The sequence below is a fragment of the Fragaria vesca genome, linkage group LG4, assembly GCF_000184155.1.
Source record: "Fragaria vesca subsp. vesca linkage group LG4, FraVesHawaii_1.0, whole genome shotgun sequence".
NCBI classification, from domain to species: domain Eukaryota; kingdom Viridiplantae; phylum Streptophyta; class Magnoliopsida; order Rosales; family Rosaceae; genus Fragaria; species Fragaria vesca.
In genome coordinates, this window is record NC_020494.1 from 21,073,658 (window position 1) to 21,093,116 (window position 19,459).

The following is a 19,459-nucleotide window of genomic DNA, read 5'->3' on the forward strand; positions in this document are numbered from 1 at the left end:
AATATGCATGAATTGTGAATATATATCCGTGTCAAACCAAAACGACCACAGCAAAGTTGGAATCACTGTCATCAGCTTGAGCATGATCTTGATTTCATGTTTTTCTGCCTGCATATAATTTTAAAATGTGATATTATTAGTCACGCCGAAGTGAAAGGATATAGTTATATTGGAAACAAAGCGAGGTTTAAAAATTAGCCACCAACCAGAATGAATCCTTCTTTTCTTGTGCCAGGAAATCTTCAAAAGAAATTCCAGTAAAATCTACATCTTTACTCTCCATTTGCTCTCTGGATTTGGTCTTCAACTCAGTGCAGGCAATTTCAAGCATCTTCAAAGATAAAGGAGAAACAATCTTCAGATCTCCATTTGTTCTATTAAATATCAATTTTCTTTATGTGAGGAGACATAAGTTTACAGACCTGTGAAGACCAAGGTTTCATCCCGTATAAAGAAAGATTAAAAAAATATATATATCCTGAACCTTTTCAGTTATGACGTCTAAAAGTATTAGGATAAAAATTCAAATCAGACTAACATCTTCAATGGCATGACCTAGAGAGATGTCTAAAATCTTTCATCTTAAAATATAGCAAGAGTATATTGATACCTTCTTGTATGCTGGTGAAAGCTTAAGCTGATGTTGGAGCCAATTGTAGACAGATGCATCCTCTTCCAGTCTCTTCTGTTCTAATTCTAGCTTGCATATCTGAAATATCAACACGTAAATCCTCTTGATAGATAGCCCAACTACTTTGATACATTCTTTAACTACCAAATTACAATATCATTTTGGTCAGTCCGCCAACCTGTTTACGAAGGCGGTCAAAAGAAGATCTATCTGCCTTGTTTAGTAGAGCTTTTCTTATTGTAAATTTACGCTGAATGGCATCAGCCCTGTTAAAAAAGGGACAAGATGATACAAGATTAAAACAATGACAGTTCATTTTACACACCTGATATTGAAATTAAAAAACAAGAAGGAAAAAGCTTCTTGAAAATTGTTTGAGAACATACTTGTGCTGTAGCTCATTTCTAGCCTCAACTAAGCAAGTAGCAAACTGTCCAACCTGCATAAGAGAGAACACAAACAATAATATCATTGTAGGTTCTGCATGTTACTCAACTATCTGTCTATCATTTAACTGTATTGAATGTCTTTGACCAGTCGCAAATCTATGAACTTAGGAAGTTTAAATTAGACGCATCATCAACTAATTCCAAAGAGAATAAATATAAGCAATATCATGGAGTTCCGGCTATCTGACTCTCAAATGTACCATATTTTTCTGGCAAGTAGGAACCAGAAATACAAGATTACGATGGGGCTTCATTCAACATGTTTAACAATTGTAACGGAAATGTTCAAAATCTTGCTCATTTAGTAATAATACTGTCAAGAACACAAACATCTAACTTCGTTTCTTTTCATGCATGCTCTAAAGATGGAGATATTTTCAGGACCAAAAGTGACTGAAGGACAATAAAAAGACCTAAAGAGGAAAAACATACTAGGCTTCAGTCATCTAACTGATTCTTATACAACACTAAATTAAGATTAGAAGTGCTGAAACAATTAAATTTGATAAGGAACAGAGATGCTGACACATCACACATGTTTAGGCATTAACTACAGAACTAATTCCCTGTAGTCATTTAGCCAAGTTGTGAACCAAACTAGTCCATTTTGTTTCTACAAAACTTCAATAGGGTCATTTCTACCTCAAACTTTGAACTCAAAGTGGGCAGGTATAAACTTTAATCTGAAGTCTGCAAACAATCATAAAATGCTTGGAACAAATTATTCATTGGGACATCTAATAAAACATTAAAACATCAAAACAAAGGTCATTCCCAAGCTTCGACCATTTTCAAGAACTGCCCAATCACCAAATCAAAAGTCAAGTTCATTGGGAAATCAAGCAACTCACAGCGCTCTAACCTTTCAATAGTATTAAAAATAAGAAACATGGTCTCATTATTGTTTCACATGCAAGAACTATCTATTATCTCCTTTTCATGGAGGTGATGCCACACACCTCTCCGTGCTCAAGCATATAAAGTTATTACTAAAATTTATCTTATACTTTTTATAACAGCGTAACCAAATCTGAGGCTAGCATACTTGATGCTTAAATTAACCGGTTTTACAAGTTAACTCCATGACTTCAAAAAAGAACAAAGGAAAAGAAGTATCATGGAGTGCCTTTCCTCGCTGCAAGAAACAGCAATGGAGCTCAGATACATGCTCCTCTCTATAAAACCTTCCAATGTATCCGACAAAAACTCCTCTAACAAAAGCCTAATAGCGTAAACATGAAACTACATCTCTCACAATTTTCAAATCTAAATTCATTTTGTACCATTATATTCATCACATCATAAACAAAAATCTAACCACAAGCCAATACTAAACAACTCATATCACATACATATACTGCCTACATGTACTATGGTAACTATGCATACCTTGTTTGCCAAGGCTACTATAACCAATAAAAAAGAACAAAACTTGGGTAAATATTTTACTTACCTGAGAGAGTGTCAATTTCTTGGATGCATTACACTTCATAAGCTCATCATATTGCTTCTTGATCTTCCTCTGTGTAGCACTAGTGGATGAGGTAAACGGGTAGAAACACACCACATCAGCCTTGACCCGAGAACCCGAAACCGGACCCGAATTCCCCTTCTCACTCATATCCTCATTTCCACCACCACATTCCAATTGTGATGAATTCTTCTTCTTGGCCCTCTTCTTCTTCTTCACTTTCTCAATGCCGCCGCCGGACCCGTCCCTCTCCTCGTCCTCGGAGCCCGACCCTTGTTGGGCCAAACGGGTCGGGTCATTTCCATCGTCCACATGGTGGGTCTTGGCCAGAGTCTGATATAGAAACAGGTTTAGTTCAAACAGGTCATTCCGTCTCTGCAGCTTGAGCTCTGTTCTCTTCAGCTTTACAAAAACAAAGAAAGGTATTACGACGAAGAAAGTGAAGACGAAGACGACGAAGAGGCAGAGATGGGACATGGGTGTGTTGGGTTGGCCAGTGAAGCTGAGATTTCAGAACCCGGATGGGATAAACACGAAGCCATGAAAACGCGTCATTCACAGAGACATAGAGAGAAAGAGAGAGGCTTTGGGAGAAAGGTGGGAGCTTTATTGTGTTGGATGGGGTAAAGTGTGGGAGGGTTTTGGATTCAAAGTTTCAAACTGCTGCGCTTGCTTGCTTTGAAGCTTTGGTTTATCTTTCACTCTCTCAAAGTCTCAACCTTTGCTTTCATATGGAGGAAGATTGACTCCCATTTACAAATTCTGCGACACATGTACAGTACACCTAGTATAGTCTACGTAGTATTGTACTATTTTGGGGTATTGATATTTTTGGTCACTCTCGTCGTATACACTTCACTCAGTTCTCAAAAAAGATAAAGAAGATCTCGAGATATTTATGAGTAAATATTTAGGCAATTATGGAAAAAAGAAACAAAACATAAGGTTTGCGACCTCTTCCGCACAAAGTTATAAATCAGCATTTAAACTTGAAAGTTTTAATATGTTATAACTTATAAGAGTCTGTTTCAAGACACACTACATAACTTGTAAAAGTTTGCATACGTAGTAATTATGGTTACAATAATGCAGTGAGCAAATTAAACTAGTTGAGCTTGAAAGAAGTTGGGTCTCATTCTAAAAACACAATAATGTGGATATGACTCATATGAGTATACACTATATAAGTGTACACTATACGGTGACTATCCATGGACGGCACACGAGAGAGCTAGATTCACTAGTTTTGAACAAAAATGATAAACTCGGACAGTAAATACAACAATATATCAATAATGGTTTACACACTGTTCATGTTGTTAATAAGTTTAAACTGGCCCCCCTTGTGAGTTGGCCGGTGTAAGACTACAAATTTGGATTTCTTTGTAAATAATTTGGCCAATTAAAAATGGTTGTGCTTGTGACTTGTGATTTGGAGTGAAGCTTTCAGACAGCATCAGGTAAGCAAAGCAAGTAAGCACCCTTCTGGCATAGAGAGTTTGATAATAAGGTGATGCTATTACCATTGAAAACTTTCTTACAAATTACAATAATGAAGCAAATGAAGCAATTGCTTCCCAACTCGAAACTGAACTAAATTTAAATTACTGGAAACCAGATGCTTCCATACTAACTAAGCAGTTGCACATGGACTCAAAATTAGTATCATCTCGATGTGCTTCCTTACGATCCACCGCGCTTTGATTCCACATCTTTTGTAGCTTCCATGGAACCACCATCAAATCAGAGGATAGTATGTACATAAAGCTTATATCCAGACTCTCCCACAATCATCACAAACTCTATAGGCTTTCAACCATGTGGTGTGTTGTATATTTGTACAACTTCACCTAGGAGAGAGCCAAAAATTAATGGTTGCACTGATCTTGTGCGCAGATTTTATCTTAACCCAATGATAATTGACCGCAATTGATGTGTTGTGTAACAAATGTGAAGAAATCAAGATTATGACCTTCATTCGTGTACTTGAGACTCGGAATCATTAGTTGCAAATGGCCTCCACAGAGAGTTTCTTCATGACATTTGGACATGGATCCCCTCCAAAATTCTCAGGTGATACAGTTACTGAGCATGAGTTCTGTCCAATGCAACTCTGCAAGAATAAAGTCACTCTTTAATATTCAGGTAAAATCGAAAAAATAGAGGCATGCTAGGAGTACGAAAAGAAGAACAAGAACATCAAATGAGCTACTAAGAGGCAAAAAGTTATTTGGTATAATGGTCAAGGTTTTCAGATTGTTCTGAAACAACTGAGGCCATGTAGCCAAAGCTTGACCATCTTTGTTGGCTTGGATCATAAATAAATACAAAGATTTATCAGACCAAACACTATTTAGAAAGAGCTGATTACTCAAATAATCAAACTCAAAAGATGGAAGGAAGTTCCATGGCATAGTTGTGAGCGGCGACTAAATTTACTAGTTATATCACTTTTCAGGAAAGAAAAAGATGACAATAGTTGAGCAAGATAGTATACCCTTTCAAAAGCATTATAAGACTTGTGAGCATGACAGCCTCCCTCTCGGAAGCTTCCACAAACCCCTTCTGGTGTTCCAAAGCTAGCAAACTTTATTGATGAGATTTTCTGGCCAGGGCCGCATGACAAATGAGCTTTAGGCCTTAGAGGTTTATTGACCCTTCCAGAGACTTGCATTTGCCAACTCATAAGATTTGGTTGCCACTCATAAATATCAGCACATACACTATCTACTTCCCTTCTGACCAAAAATATCCCATTTGGGTCACCACCCCACTCTTCTAACACAACCAACAAGTTGCCTGCTGGGTTCAGCCATGACCGAGGAACATGATACCTGAAGTTATTAACGATTAACAAGTTTGTCAGTTACTCAAAGTAGGCAAAGAAACAGCTCCAAATCAAGTTTGCTTTTACTTACCATCTCTGAGAAGCCTCCCCACAATTACATAAGCATTTCTTCTCACTAAATGTTCCGGCATAGTTGCATTCACCACAAGTACCAGATGCTTTATAAGCAGGCCAATAGCGGCCAATACTCCGGCCATTTATCCAAACTTGACCTTTGCCCATGCTGCCCATATCTAAAGCCAATGGTGAATTTCCAGCTGGTCTATTGAAAGTTGTCTAGAACCATACAAAAAGGATAGGATTTTAATATGGTTTATATGGTAGACTCCTAAAACTAAGAAATAGGTATGAGTTGAAGTTTGATTTACTCACTTTGTACCATGTAAGAGGCTGCCTTTGTGCCACAAAAGACCCCTCAGTCCAATCTACTGAGGAACTCCCAGTCAGCGAATGAAGACTCAAAGCTTCTCCTTTAAGTCCAATCTGATTGAAGAAATACAATTTAATGAAATATCTTACATGCCAGGAAATAAGAGAGGCAAAGTGCAATGTGACAATCTACCTTATAAGACCATTTCTGCCATGACAAGTCCCTCCTTCCCTCATTAAGACCATTTAAGATGACTGGGCCAAGAATGCCAGCATTCCATGTCTCAAAATGTGGCCCAACGTTCTGAAATCAAATCACAGAATACAAAGTCAAACTCAAAATGCATAGGGGTTTAGAGAGAGAGAGAGAGAGAGAGAGAGAGAGAGAATAAAGGACAAACTAACCGGCAGACCAACAGCAATGCTGAGAAGGGCAATTTGGTTGATACCAGCTCTCAAATTCACACCTTGCTTAAATGTTAGTTTTGGGGTTTCTAGACTTCCATAAGCAGTTCCTGAGAAAATATTGGTAATAAAATGTTATCGGAAAATATTAGATAGTGATTAAGCAATAATTAGCTGTATCAGACATTACACATGTTGCTGTATGTTGTGTTTGAAAACAAGATGAAGGGTGAAAACTGAACTTGTTGCAAAAAGGTGTACTGTATAGTTCATAGTATTTATGCATATAAGTTCATAGATCACAATTCACTTTATGCAATTCATTGTTCACTAGAGACAAATTTGTACACTCTTGAAGTAGCATGGGCAGAAACACTATAAATTGATCGGCTGCCTACCAGCAAGTTGACCATTGATGAAAACACGCAAAGCATGACCTGCTGATAAGACTGTGAGCACAGGATAATTTCCACTTCGCAAAAAGTCCTCACTGGGATCAATCTTAACACTGAAAAGGGAAGACAATTGATTGTTATAAAGCAGTTGAGGGTATTTTCCTTAAAACAAAGGTTATGAAAACTATTGGTTTGGTAATATACACTCACTCTGTCATGTACCACAAGTAATCAGTGGCATCTCTAGTGGTATTTATCTGCTCCAACAATCCGGCTGTGGTAAATGAAGTGTCACTATACGTGGCAGTTTCATCATTGTAAGCTTGCCAAGAGAATCCTCCATGAATAGGAACACGGGGCATCTTCATTCGTGCAGTTTGCGCTCCAATCTATATACATGGTAAACAAGGCAAGACATCATTGAATGAATTCCATGGTACTATTGGTACCAAGCAATATCGTGTATACAGTGAAGCTTCAAATAACTGCTTGAAAAGAACTTTCAGAAGAATATTCTCTTTCCACATTCAAAACTTTTTATGTGATTTACAAAAGATAATTATTTTTCATGTTAGCATTCATAAATTTGCCAGCTTCTATATCAAAAGTGGAAACTTTAGAGAACATAATCAATTTATCAAAAGCATTTCCCTCACCCTTGCAGTGTTATAAACTGTGTTCTTGCAGTCAGGAAGAATGCTAATAGACCATGGAGGCAGGTTGTAATGCATGTTCCCAAATGCCACTTTTGCAAATGATTTCCGATTGTAGTTTGCAAGAAATGCGGCACAAGCTCCAGAATTTGATTTGAACACATGAGCCTATATGGTGATAATTTAACCAGAAGCTGTTACCTTCAAAGTCAATGTAAAAGAAGAAGAATAAAAAATATAATATAATAAGTCTCAGGGTATCATAAGTAGCTTACCTCCTGATAAGTTCCAAGTGGTGTTACGGTGGGATCACTGGAAACTAGAGCTGGTTCGCACAGCTTTATTGCTCTATGCAGATCTTTCAAATGGCCCCATTTAGGTTGCCTCAACAGTCCTGCATCAAAAAAGAGAAATGTAGTTTCATGTTTGAGTAACAACAGAGTTTTGTACAAAATTACTAAAGACAATTTGACCTTCAATTACTTTAATGGGAAGAAAGATGTGAGAGATGATGAGGGTTAGCTTTACAGCACTTCATGTTGGTAGCTTATATGATAGATTAACAAATAAAAAAATCAGATACGAGTGTTTCAAACTAAAGAAATGTCCAAAAGATTGATCATTTTGCATGTAAAGGATGCACGAATTACAGGGTAACATGTCTCATCCAAACTATGCTACTTCATCTGTTTAGTTCTATGATTCCAATTGTATGCGACAATCCTCATCTTTACACAAGGGACAAGAGAACTTTTGGACCAAATTTCTAAAACAGAAACTTCATGCTGCTTGCAGTCACTATAGTCAATCTCCTGCTTACCATATATCTAGATATCAATGATTAAATGGTGTTCAGCATCTATCTAGTCATTGCAGCGATTATAATGTTCCCAATCAGAATTGACCACATCATAATGTGGTGGGGCATACAGTACCAAAATGCAAAACTGATACCGACTTGCTATATCTGCCATAATCCATATGGTGAAGCAACACAAGCACCCACTTGGTTGTCATGTAGAATGTGGCCTAGGGTGCTTGGTAGCAATATATTTTGCATGAACCAAACAGAATTGTTAATTGGACTTATCCCTGCATTATCTCGTTATAAAAGCAAACAAATCTAACTATAAACTCTATTTATTCCCCCTTCTCTTATTATATTCAGACCACAAAGTAAAATGTCCAAAATTCCATATCCCTTTGAGCTTACCGTATTCATCCAGAGGAGCATCGTAATCATAACTAGTAGCGATGAATGGACCACCAGCAGTTCGCCCGAAATTTGTTCCTCCATGATACTGGAATCATAAAAACATGCAATTCCATTTATTGAATGTTCAGGAATTTAATTTAACTTGGTAATCTAAAAAACCTTACCATATAATAGTTAATGAATGCTCCACCCTTTTGTATAAACTTTGCAACTGAAAATGCCAAATCCTCAGCTGGTCGGTAAGGAACTGCACCTCCAAACTCAGTAAACCTGCAGAAACAGAAGAAGTATAGCAAGAAGAAACATGTGAGCCCTTTATAAATGTATAAAACTTTAGTAGGTAGTATGTACTACTAGTAATAGTAGCACAGGAACTGATTCTTATCATAGGTCACAAGCGTGAATAACTTACCACCCAGTCCAGGCTTCAGTCCACATCTTTGGTTTATAAGCCTTGTTTGGAGAGAAGTAATCACAATAGAAGCCATTGCAAGCGTTAATCTGTTGAGACAAAAAATCATTAGGAACCAAAAAGAAAATAAAAAACCAAGATACCAAGGCCAATAACAAAAAACATGTTCTTAATAGCTGAAAATTTTATGTTTTTAACCACAAACATGAATCTCAAATCAGGTTACAAACCAAATAAATCTCCAATATCAGAAAAGACTCCTTTCCAACAAAACAAAATGACTAGTAATGTTTAGTTGTTTACCTACGCACTTCCGTTCCAAGATGAAAAATACAAGTTCATAGTAAAAAAAAGACACAGCCATCAATCATAACAAAACATAACTTCTATAAAAAGATAAACAAGTAATGACATTGTGACCAACAGGAGAGATAGAGACATAGAGAGAGAGAGAGAGATAAAGGAAAGGTAAACCATGTGCAATGTGGAATCATTATTCATGTCTACTATGACAATCTCTAAGACAACACTATATTGAGTAGCAACCCCACTAAGAAGACGGAAGATAACATGAAAGCCGGCCACAAATGAATTCCAGAACATGACAGGGAAAAGGTGAAGAAAGATAAAAGTCAGGGGGTCACTTACAACAGGATCAGGGGCATCATCTTGTTTGCACATGACCCAGGGGACACCAGTCCCAAGTCCAACAGCCATTTGAGCTGCCCAGTCAGTGTAGGCTTTACCTGGTGCTCCAATTTCGTATTCCATGGGGCCATACTCATTTTCAATCTGTCAACAGGATGACAGTAAAAGATATTTCTCTCAGTTTACTACCTCCGTTTATCGAATCAATGACACGTTACAAAAAATTAGAGTAAGAAAATTCAAGGGAAAATTTTAAAGATATAGATTGGATTAGCTACCTGGGATAGAATTATTGGACCGCCATGAGACTCGAACAGCCTTTCTGCTTTCATCATGTTTACAATCTTTGTTGTGAATCTTTGCATTTGATCCTTCAAAATATAACTCCAGAATCAGAATTTTGATGAAATTGTAAATAGAACAAATCAAATGAAATGACCAAAAAGATGGATGGTAATGCCACACCTTGAAAGGTCCATTATCTGTTCTGAATTGGATACCAGGAATGTACTTCAGCCAAACTGGAAATCCCCTGCAAATTGAAACAAGATATTTTGCTTAAAACCCAGAACTTTTAAACTAAATTTCCCACACTGCTATTTTTAGGAACTTCATAATTTATTCCCTCTTACCCAAAGTTCCACTCTGCACAAACATAAGGACCAATCCTGAGATGAACATAAAGGCCTGCCTGCTGTACCAGCTTGATAAATTTGACCAGATCATAGTTGTCCTCAAAATAGTACTGCACAATAATAAACATAAGCAAAAAATTGGCAACCTGCTTAATTGCATGGGCAGAAAGCAAAGCTTAACAAAAACAGAAGTAGAGCCACTCTGAATTTACTTTGCCAGGTGAAGGCTCATGCCCATTCCAGAAAACATAAGTCTGAATCACATCCAAGCCTCCGTCCTTGGCTCTCTGAATAAGATCTGGCCACATCTGCAACCAACCAAAACACCCCAAACACTTCATTAAAAACAACCTAAAACCCAAAAATTTTATCAAACAAAAAGAAGAAGATGCTGAAATTATAGAAGCACCCAGTTGCAGAAAAGCAAATAAGGAGAGCAAGAAGATGAGAAAGACTGAAACTTCAGAGATTCCAATGAAGCACATTTAGTGTAGAAGTACCTCAGGGGTGCTTCTTGGGTAGTGAATAGATCCAGAAATGAGGATCCTCCTCTGGCCATTGATGACAATGGCCTTGGAATCATAAGAAACAGAGGCTCTCACAGAAGCAAAACAAGAACACAATACCACCAGGGTTGCTGCTACCACCACATTCCACATTACAAGCTTCAAACCCATAACATCAGCCCAAACCAAAGCAGCAAGCTTTCCCAACCCTTCTCCCTCCTTAATTAGCAAACCCACCAAAGCAATGACCTTTTTGCTATATTCTTTCTTTGTTCATCTTCCCCACTTTATTATATGCTACCCTTTTTCTGCTTTGATAGACAGGGACAAAGGAAACCCAGCTGGGTATGTCCTGCTTGCCTTTTCAGTTTTTTTCTCTCTAGGTAAAATGACAGGGTTGGGCTATTGGGTTTTTCAGACTAGAGAGTATACAAGTGTAGAACCACACTGCAGTGTTGAGTGTGGACTCAAATTTATTTAGCCTGGTGCAAAATTGAAGATGCTTTGCAGCTGCTTATAAACAGTGGAGTATGGGGAGGGGCTGTGACTCTGTGAGTGAGGGTGTGGGGGCCCAGCTGGGACCCTGATTCTGCTAAGGCCTTTTGGGACCCACATTTTGGCATCACTATCTTTGGCAAGGTGCTTTATCCAATGGGGACCAACTGAATTTCCTTAATTTGTTTTACTAAATCTAATTTACTTAATTAAATAAATGCCAAGTAATGAGGATTTACAGGTGTGTTTGGGTTAAACCTGGGGACTATTTTTTACTGTGGTTTTTGGTTTTTATTGTTGTGAAAATAACACAAAGATTCTCAAACTCATCCCGAGACAGTTGGTTGTATTTTATTGGCGGCAATATCTGTGTTGTGCTATTCTGCTGTTTTCCTTAGAAAACGCGTGAAGAATTATAAAGAAACACTAAACTTGATCTGGCGGTTAATAAATGCAATCACCGTGAGTTGGGGGTTACCCACCTGACTAATTCGGTAGTTTTTTTTTTTTTTTTTTTTTTGTGTGTGTGGAGGAAATGGTATAGCTTTGCCTATATCATATTATCATAGGCACCGCTTATTCGGTAGTCTTTTGCTAATCATAGTCTTGGTCCTTGATTGTGCTTTGATAGTTTGAAACTTTGAATGGTGAGACTATATTCTAAAAACTTCTAATAAGTAAATTATGGTAGTTTACTAGTGTAAAAATTGAAATTATGACTCTAGAATATCATACGTCATTGATGTTCACAAACATTAACGAACAACACTCACACAAAGTTATTTGTGGTTTTTCTGATTAAAGCTATTACGTTATATATAATTAGTATGGAATATCGGTTGACAATGATTTTTAATATTTATCTATGAAAATGAATTTAAGTCTTTATGGACTTTTAAACTAGTTGATATGCAAATTTATGGTGGATTTGTAGCTAGTTGCATATTTGTATTTCTTTGTTTTGTTTAATAAGGAAGTAAGGAACTGTAATACGCAAAATACAAAATGATTTTACCAGTTACGTATACATACATAGACGAAGATGGTTCATAAATGAAATTGTCAAACAAGGCTCTCGATTGATCACAATAGAACTCCAATCAATAATGGTCATAACTAATCTCCAATTGTGTGCTTAATTGGGCTATATACATCTCATAATTGATCACTTTGCAATCAAATGAAAACGTAGAGCCTGTCATATGAGGATGAACCGTATGATATACAAAGATGTGAAAACGCAATGTTTGATAGCAAGCTACGATTCTATGATCAGTACGTACGTAGATTAATTTGCTTGAATAGCAACTTACAATTGTACCAAGCAGTCCTTATTAACCACCTATATGTTTTATCAAGACGTCGTACGAAAAGATCCACTAGAACTAATGATCCAACAAGAAACTAATCAAGAAACATCCGATAATTCTCTTTATTTGTTCAATGAAGAATTTGGTTTAGTTTCACAAATAAATTCTTAATATTTGCCGCCATGGCTGCTTGGCATTTTGATGTCATATGTTCATTATAAAGAAAGGTTAGGGGGGGGGGGGGGGGGGGGGGGCTATTACAGACTTGATCGATTCGAATGTTAATTAACCACGTCCATCTGCTCGTCATATGTGTCTTAGCATTACTCAATAACAGTCATTTTTGAATGATCCACATCAATCCTTTAAGTATAAGAAGTCTTTTTCTTTTACCAAACAACTAATTTGTCTTCTAATCCACTCAAACAACAAATGGAAGCCAAATGTAATAGAAGTGGAGCTCCATGCCTGCCTCCATATGCATACAGGTTGCAATCACAACAAGACTATCTAGTGTGCATGATCATGATTCTAAGGCCAAGTCCTATCCTCCTTCAAAGTATCAAAGAATAACGACCATACATCTTCATAGGTGTAAAACCACGAAAACTCTCACTTTTGTTAAAAAGGGAATAGAGATGGTTTACTTGCCGGGAGGAGAAAGCCAGCCGGCCAGTCAAATTAAGAGAAAAAGAAAAGCTAGGAGCTCCAAAGAGCATTTGTAGCCAAAGGATCTTGTGTATCTCTGTAATTTGTATATTTCTTCTAAGAGTGTCCTAGAATTAAAGCAAAGTGCTCGCATAAATTAAAGAAAACACTTGCATGCACTCCTTCCCCATTCTCCCACCAACACAATCCATCAGCGTGCATTATTAGTTTATATTACAAGCACCAACCATACATCCACCTCCCTTTATTTCCAGCATTGCTGTCTAAACCTCAGATCATCACTAGGGTTTACACTAAATTAAGCTTGATAACTAGCTAAACCAAATACCTCAGGCTAATCAAAATGGCAAATTTGCTGTTGGGGTGTCAATTCTTGCTTCAATCAGTGCAGGGTGTATCTGAAATTTCAATTGGAAGGAGGATCCGTGCTATGTTTTCCAACCAGGAAATGGTTCAATTATATATATTTTGGCTCTGATCTCTGTTTGCATGTTACCTGTGGTGCTGCTCTGGAGGAGAATCACATGCCTCACATCAACAGGTTACTTAAATTAAACAAGAACGCGGCGTCGTATATGTGGACATGTGGTAGACTAAAAAGATAGTCCGCATTTCTGATCGATTATGTTTGCAATTATAAAGCATATATTGTTCATATATGTAAGATGCAGAATGGAATTCTGCAGAAGAGTTCAAGCATATGGGACACTCGGATGATGCGGAAATTTCCTCTTTCTAGTTCTAATTCTATCAGATTATATTTATATGCCACCAGTAAGGAGTAAAATATTCAAAATATTCTCGATATTTCCTCGAAATTTCCGTTTTTTACAATTATCGATATTAATTTTCATATCTTTCTAATATTTTATATTTAGTCTATTTTTAGTCGAATATACAACTTTTAGATAAAATTTGGTAAAATTTCCATTGATATTCGATATTATCTCGATATATCAATCGAGATTTCATTTTTTCGAACCATCGAAATTTCCATGATCATCGATATTTTACTCCTTGACCGCCCACCACCAAATGTGGAGCAATTTCCAAATATTTTTCAAAAGGAAAAAAAAAAAAAAATAATATATATATAGATATATAACGGTTTTGCTTATTGAAGGTGAGCTTAGATGTTAGTTAGCTAGGCTAATGATATATATGTTTAGTCAAGGACTTTAAAGTGGAAAAGGGATTATATAGCATATCTTGCAAGCGAGTTTATTTAGCTTGCTTGCAAATATAATGCCCATTATGAATCGATGTTCATGATATCCCCCAACCGATCGACTTTTAAACCTTAGTGTTTAGCCACCCAATTTCCAAAAGGACCTTTTCCAATTAGGGTGTGGCTATTGAAAAATGATGCTAATTAATCTTTTTAATCATGGCTAGTTCAGAATCTCATCATCAATTAAGTAAAGGGGTGTGAAATTAAATTAGGCATATATTCTAGCTGCACTATATATTATTAAATGATATAAAACTATATGTTAGACAATTATCTTTTTCACCTTAAACTATTGAATAAGTCATAAAAGGTTTAAGATAAAACGCATGATAAAGTTATTTTGGTCATACAATTGGTACATGGTAATTAGCATATGTAGTTTTTTTTTAAAATTTTTTTTTTGTTAAATAACCCACCCATTTTACATATCTCAATGAGACTTGAGCTCATGATTTCAAAGTTGTTAGTTAACCTTTAAACCAACCAGGTCACGGCTCGCCAACAACTACATGTATAGTTGCATTGTGTGAAACTCCTTAATTTGGCAGGTGAGTACTAATTACATGTGTGCGTGATGCAAAGTATTCAATTCGTCAAAATAAATAAATGATAGAAAAGCAAGAGATCGAAAATTGATGAGCTTTACCGGCCATACTAAATTAGCCAAGGATGCATGATCACCAACCTAGCTAGCTAGTTTTCACAATTCTGGGTAACTTGGTTTGATTAGGATAGGAATAAATCATGCATGCGTAACCTGACTACCTACTCCAACGCCAAACCGTACGTGCCTTCACATTCAATTTCTCTTTTTGGTTCATTCCCACGTACGTCGACGTCCTTTAATTACCAGTTTACCTTAATTATTACTCACCATGAATAATGAAACCACGTCTTTTGGCAGGAGCAGAATCAGAAAACAGAAGCAGAAGCAGAAGCAGAGTTATAATAAAGACTGATCGAGTGAAGCAGTTTCAGAATCAGCTTAATTTTCCACAGTACCGATCCATCTGCGTGAAGCATTTATAAAAAAGACACGCTACTGCGCGGTTCTTGAGTTTTGGATCCTTTTTTCTTTTCTGGTCTGTAAACTAAACCATAATAAATACTGGGGATTGGTGAATGAGAAACGCATAAAATATAAGAAATTTTACGTTTTGGTTGTGTCAAACAAAACCATTTATATATAATGATCACAAGACAATAAATCTTAAATCATAGCAATCAACAAGAAAGGTTAAACTAATTGATCATATGTTAACCAACAATTGGTTTAAAATATCGTAACATAATATATTGACTTGAATACTTATTCAAGAATCAGTGTATCATAGCATCAGTTTGATAAGAAAAATGAAATACATAAACTATATATATATCTATATATATATATATATATATATATATATATATAATATCGTTGTTTTCTTGAGTGATCTATTTTTTTATTGACAGTCTGAGTATGAAATTGAGGAACCGACTAATCGATCCACTAAAACCTAACTAAATCAAGATCATGTAAGGGACTAGGTTCATCAAATATGTTGAAAACTTCAAGCGCGTAAATATTTAGAGAATTCTCATCATATATGTCATTAATTTCTTTCATAAAGTCTACACATATCTACTACAGGAGTATGTGACACTCAATTATAGGACAAGTTACAAAAAGATAAAAGACATATGTTCCTTAGCACGTTGATTGATGTAGCTATAGTTTGAGTTTTAAGCAAGTTCGTTAAAAAAAAAAAAAATTAAAAAGAGAAGAGTTGATTGAGGTCGGTCGAGTGGTTAGGGGGATCCTAGAGTGGACAATCTCTGTCTGTCTTGTGTCGTAAAAAAACAATCTATGTCTGTCTTGAAATTGGCCTTTTGCAATTTGAAACTTCTTTTCTTTCGCACAAACCGAAACCGAAGTAGACACTTTACACCAATTAATACCAGAGCTCCAGGCTCCAGTACAGTTGCTGAGTTGCAAGTCGATCACTTGCATCCCACACACAATTGTTTTCAGAAGATTTGGTCTGTTTCACTCGGTTGGTTTAGCCAGTAATTAAAACCATGGGTTGTATTTCGATCTTGAAGTTTTATGCTGCAAAGATGGCATATATGAAATCATGTAGTCGACAACTGGACATCACTGAAATGATCTCAAGTCTTAACTTGGTGGGTGTAAGTTGCAACCGTGCATGCATAGAGTCAAAGTTTATGTGCCAACCCGTGGTAGCAAGTAATTGCATCTTCAATTTGGTGGGTGGTTCATGGTTGCTGGTAATTGCTTTTGATCTGTCTTCTATGTGATTTGATTTCTTCATACATAGCTGTATGGTTTAGCCAGTAGTGCCTGCAGCCTCTCAAGTCACAACAACAACATATGGTCCTTTCACATTAGATCCTACACTTGTAGTTACCCTTGTTCGCAATTGGAAATAAGGTCAAAATGCCCTTAGAGCGTGGGTCTCGCTTCTACAAAGATCTAATGCAAGGGTCTCCATCACCCAGTACGTACTCTTACAAGTTACAAAGATTTGCATCGGCATGCATTAGATTTTATAATGCATGCAGGACTAGCAACGTTAGGTTTTCGTGAGCTCATTTCTTCATTGAATAACTTAGCAGCCAAATTAAGCGATGTATTGTATGGGAATATTTATTGAGTTCATGAGGATGGCCATTCAGTTTACTCATCAATAATCGAAGAGTGATCTATAGGATTATGGATCTTATGTATTCACAGAATCGAATCCTGGAGTGACATTATATATAGGACTTAATTGTGACTTCATCCAATCCCGGCCCTATTATACAAAACTGCATGCATGCACAATGCTAATTTATTCTAATTTGGCTATGAAAATTGAGCTCATCGATTCACGATCGTTTTGTTTAGTGAGATGAATTTCTTTATTTTATGAAATCGACACACTTTAGATTATTGTTATAGCACCGCCATAAACAGCATAGTGCAGAAGACAGCTAATGAGATCCAATAGCTATAGTTTGGTCATCCTTCACTTCGACTATGACTGCGTTGTTGATCACCTTCACTAATTCCATTTAAGCATTTGCTATAACACACCACATGCACGAGTCCCGTCGATCACTACTTGCTGTTTTGTGTTCTATATCGATCTCAATTATTTGGAATGAGACTCGTGCACGATTAATTGTGATTATAATCTTACATTACTTTGGTATTGGAGCGAGACAAAGAATACTATGGAAATGGTAAAAAAGAATGACCATTTGAATTCATCCCTACTACAAATTTGGATTTTCTTTAGCTGATCGAAGACATAAACAACGTAGAATCCGGGATGGGACTCACGAGTGTGTACTGGGACACACGCAAAAGCCAAAACCTAAATTTGAAATGTTTTTTATTTTTTGTTTTTTTTTTGTAGAGGCCTAATATTATACTACTTTGATGACTCATTTTATAACTTGAAGACAAAATTAATACATCACATGCATTAACACAACATAATCTTACCCATAAATTCTTTGTTAGGAAAAAAAGCTTTGATTCAAAAGATTACTTATTGAAAATTATAATTCGTGGAGTCATATGAGCATCTTACGTACTCATAACTAATCGTTAATTAATGGTCAAAGTAGTATTGTGCACTTAATAAAAAAATTGACAAAAAAAATCATGCTCACCTGCATGTGAATGTAAATCTAACAATAGAATAAATAGTTGTTATTGAGTTGAGTTGTTTTGTTTTATATCGTTAGCTTGATTTGCACCAAACGATAGTTAAGAATAATTTTCATGGTCCATTACTAATTACTCACTATGTGAACTTGCACCACTATTAGTTAGAGAGGTCCAAACTCTTAACTTTAATGTCATGTCTCATTTTTTTTCATGAAGTCATACAGGTTGATAACTTATTAATTAGGTGACTTACAACTATTGATCGATGAACATTCGAATTCATATATAGCTGAGTGGATTAATCCCTCTATATAATTATGCACATTGTTCCTTATTGTCCTCTTTATCATTTTGCTCAAGTTAAAGTGGATTAATCCTCCCTATATGATTATGCAAATTGTTCTCAATTGTCATCTTCATCATTTTGCTCAAGTTAAATGGCTTAAATCCAGAAACTTTGTTACTAAAGGGAACACCAAACACGTACCATCATCATTTTGCTCAAGTTAAATCCATAAATTCGTTATTAAAGAGAACACCAAACACCAAACAACAAACACCGTCCTTGGTGTTCTCTTTAATTAATAAAGAAATTTATGAATTTAAGTACTTGAGCAAAATGATGAAGATAACAACTGATGAGAACAATTGATTTGCACTATCATAGTCTCATAGATAGCCACTAGATGAGGTTGACGCATCGATTGAATAGATGGGATCAAAACACACAGATATAATTCGATCACTTGAACAGTCTGATATCGTTATCATCCTAAGTCCTAACCAGAGGGATATTTATGGGATATATAGAATTAGACGAGAAGCTTATAGATTTTTTTCAATTAAGTACCAAATTGAAAGGATGAAAGCTATAAGTTAGATATACTCACAAGGTTCTTAAGGATGAATCTGCCGCACAGTCATGTCTGCTTCTTCTTAAGGATGAGTTTGCCACATAAACTTGAAGCTGCTAGGGATCGATAAGGATGAAATCGCTAGCTAGCTAATGAGTCACGTATCCTTATGATCTCCAAGATGATAGTGATCTATCGATCATTATATGGGAGTAAGTAAATCATAGATAGACTAGAGTTATAGATTAAACAGAGAGTCTAAATTTTACGAAATTGAAATAAATTTTACAAAAATCGATCCTCATTTTAAAAAAGCCCGATCTAAAGAAAAACAAAATATCTTAGTTGAATAGAAACTTTGATTTGTGTATGTCATTTGGGTCCTTGTAGAAGGTGATTAAGGTAGCAAAAGTTCAATACAAATTAATAAGAAAATCGAGGCCTATATGATTTCAAGGGCCTTGCTTGGCCCCTCCAGATTCTTTTCTCCTCATCAGGAACAAACTTACAATAGGGTCCAAACAATTATCAAATCCTTGGATGACCTTACCATAAAAGTACTCTATGCCTTTCATCATCATCATCATCGATTCAAAGCCGG

At 36.2% G+C, this 19,459-nt stretch overlaps 1 pseudogene across 1 annotated transcript in view; it reads right to left on the bottom strand.

Annotated features, from left to right (window-relative positions):
- Positions 1-11,113, bottom strand: part of LOC101295621 — an 880,650-nt pseudogene extending 869,537 nt beyond the window's left edge. The window contains exons 1-25 of the transcript XR_184594.1: positions 10,633-11,113; positions 10,345-10,440; positions 10,130-10,242; positions 9,963-10,029; positions 9,776-9,868; positions 9,498-9,641; positions 8,850-8,938; positions 8,602-8,707; positions 8,435-8,522; positions 7,497-7,615; positions 7,225-7,389; positions 6,779-6,957; positions 6,572-6,681; positions 6,174-6,283; positions 5,962-6,072; positions 5,772-5,882; positions 5,470-5,675; positions 5,049-5,385; positions 4,562-4,664; positions 4,239-4,272; positions 2,534-3,053; positions 1,018-1,070; positions 810-897; positions 611-709; positions 207-331 (exon numbers count right to left, since the gene is read on the bottom strand). The product of XR_184594.1 is annotated as an uncharacterized LOC101295621 (transcript). The remainder of the gene's footprint in view (positions 1-206; positions 332-610; positions 710-809; positions 898-1,017; positions 1,071-2,533; positions 3,054-4,238; positions 4,273-4,561; positions 4,665-5,048; positions 5,386-5,469; positions 5,676-5,771; positions 5,883-5,961; positions 6,073-6,173; positions 6,284-6,571; positions 6,682-6,778; positions 6,958-7,224; positions 7,390-7,496; positions 7,616-8,434; positions 8,523-8,601; positions 8,708-8,849; positions 8,939-9,497; positions 9,642-9,775; positions 9,869-9,962; positions 10,030-10,129; positions 10,243-10,344; positions 10,441-10,632) is intronic.
- Between the last annotated feature and the right edge of the window lie 8,346 nt (positions 11,114-19,459).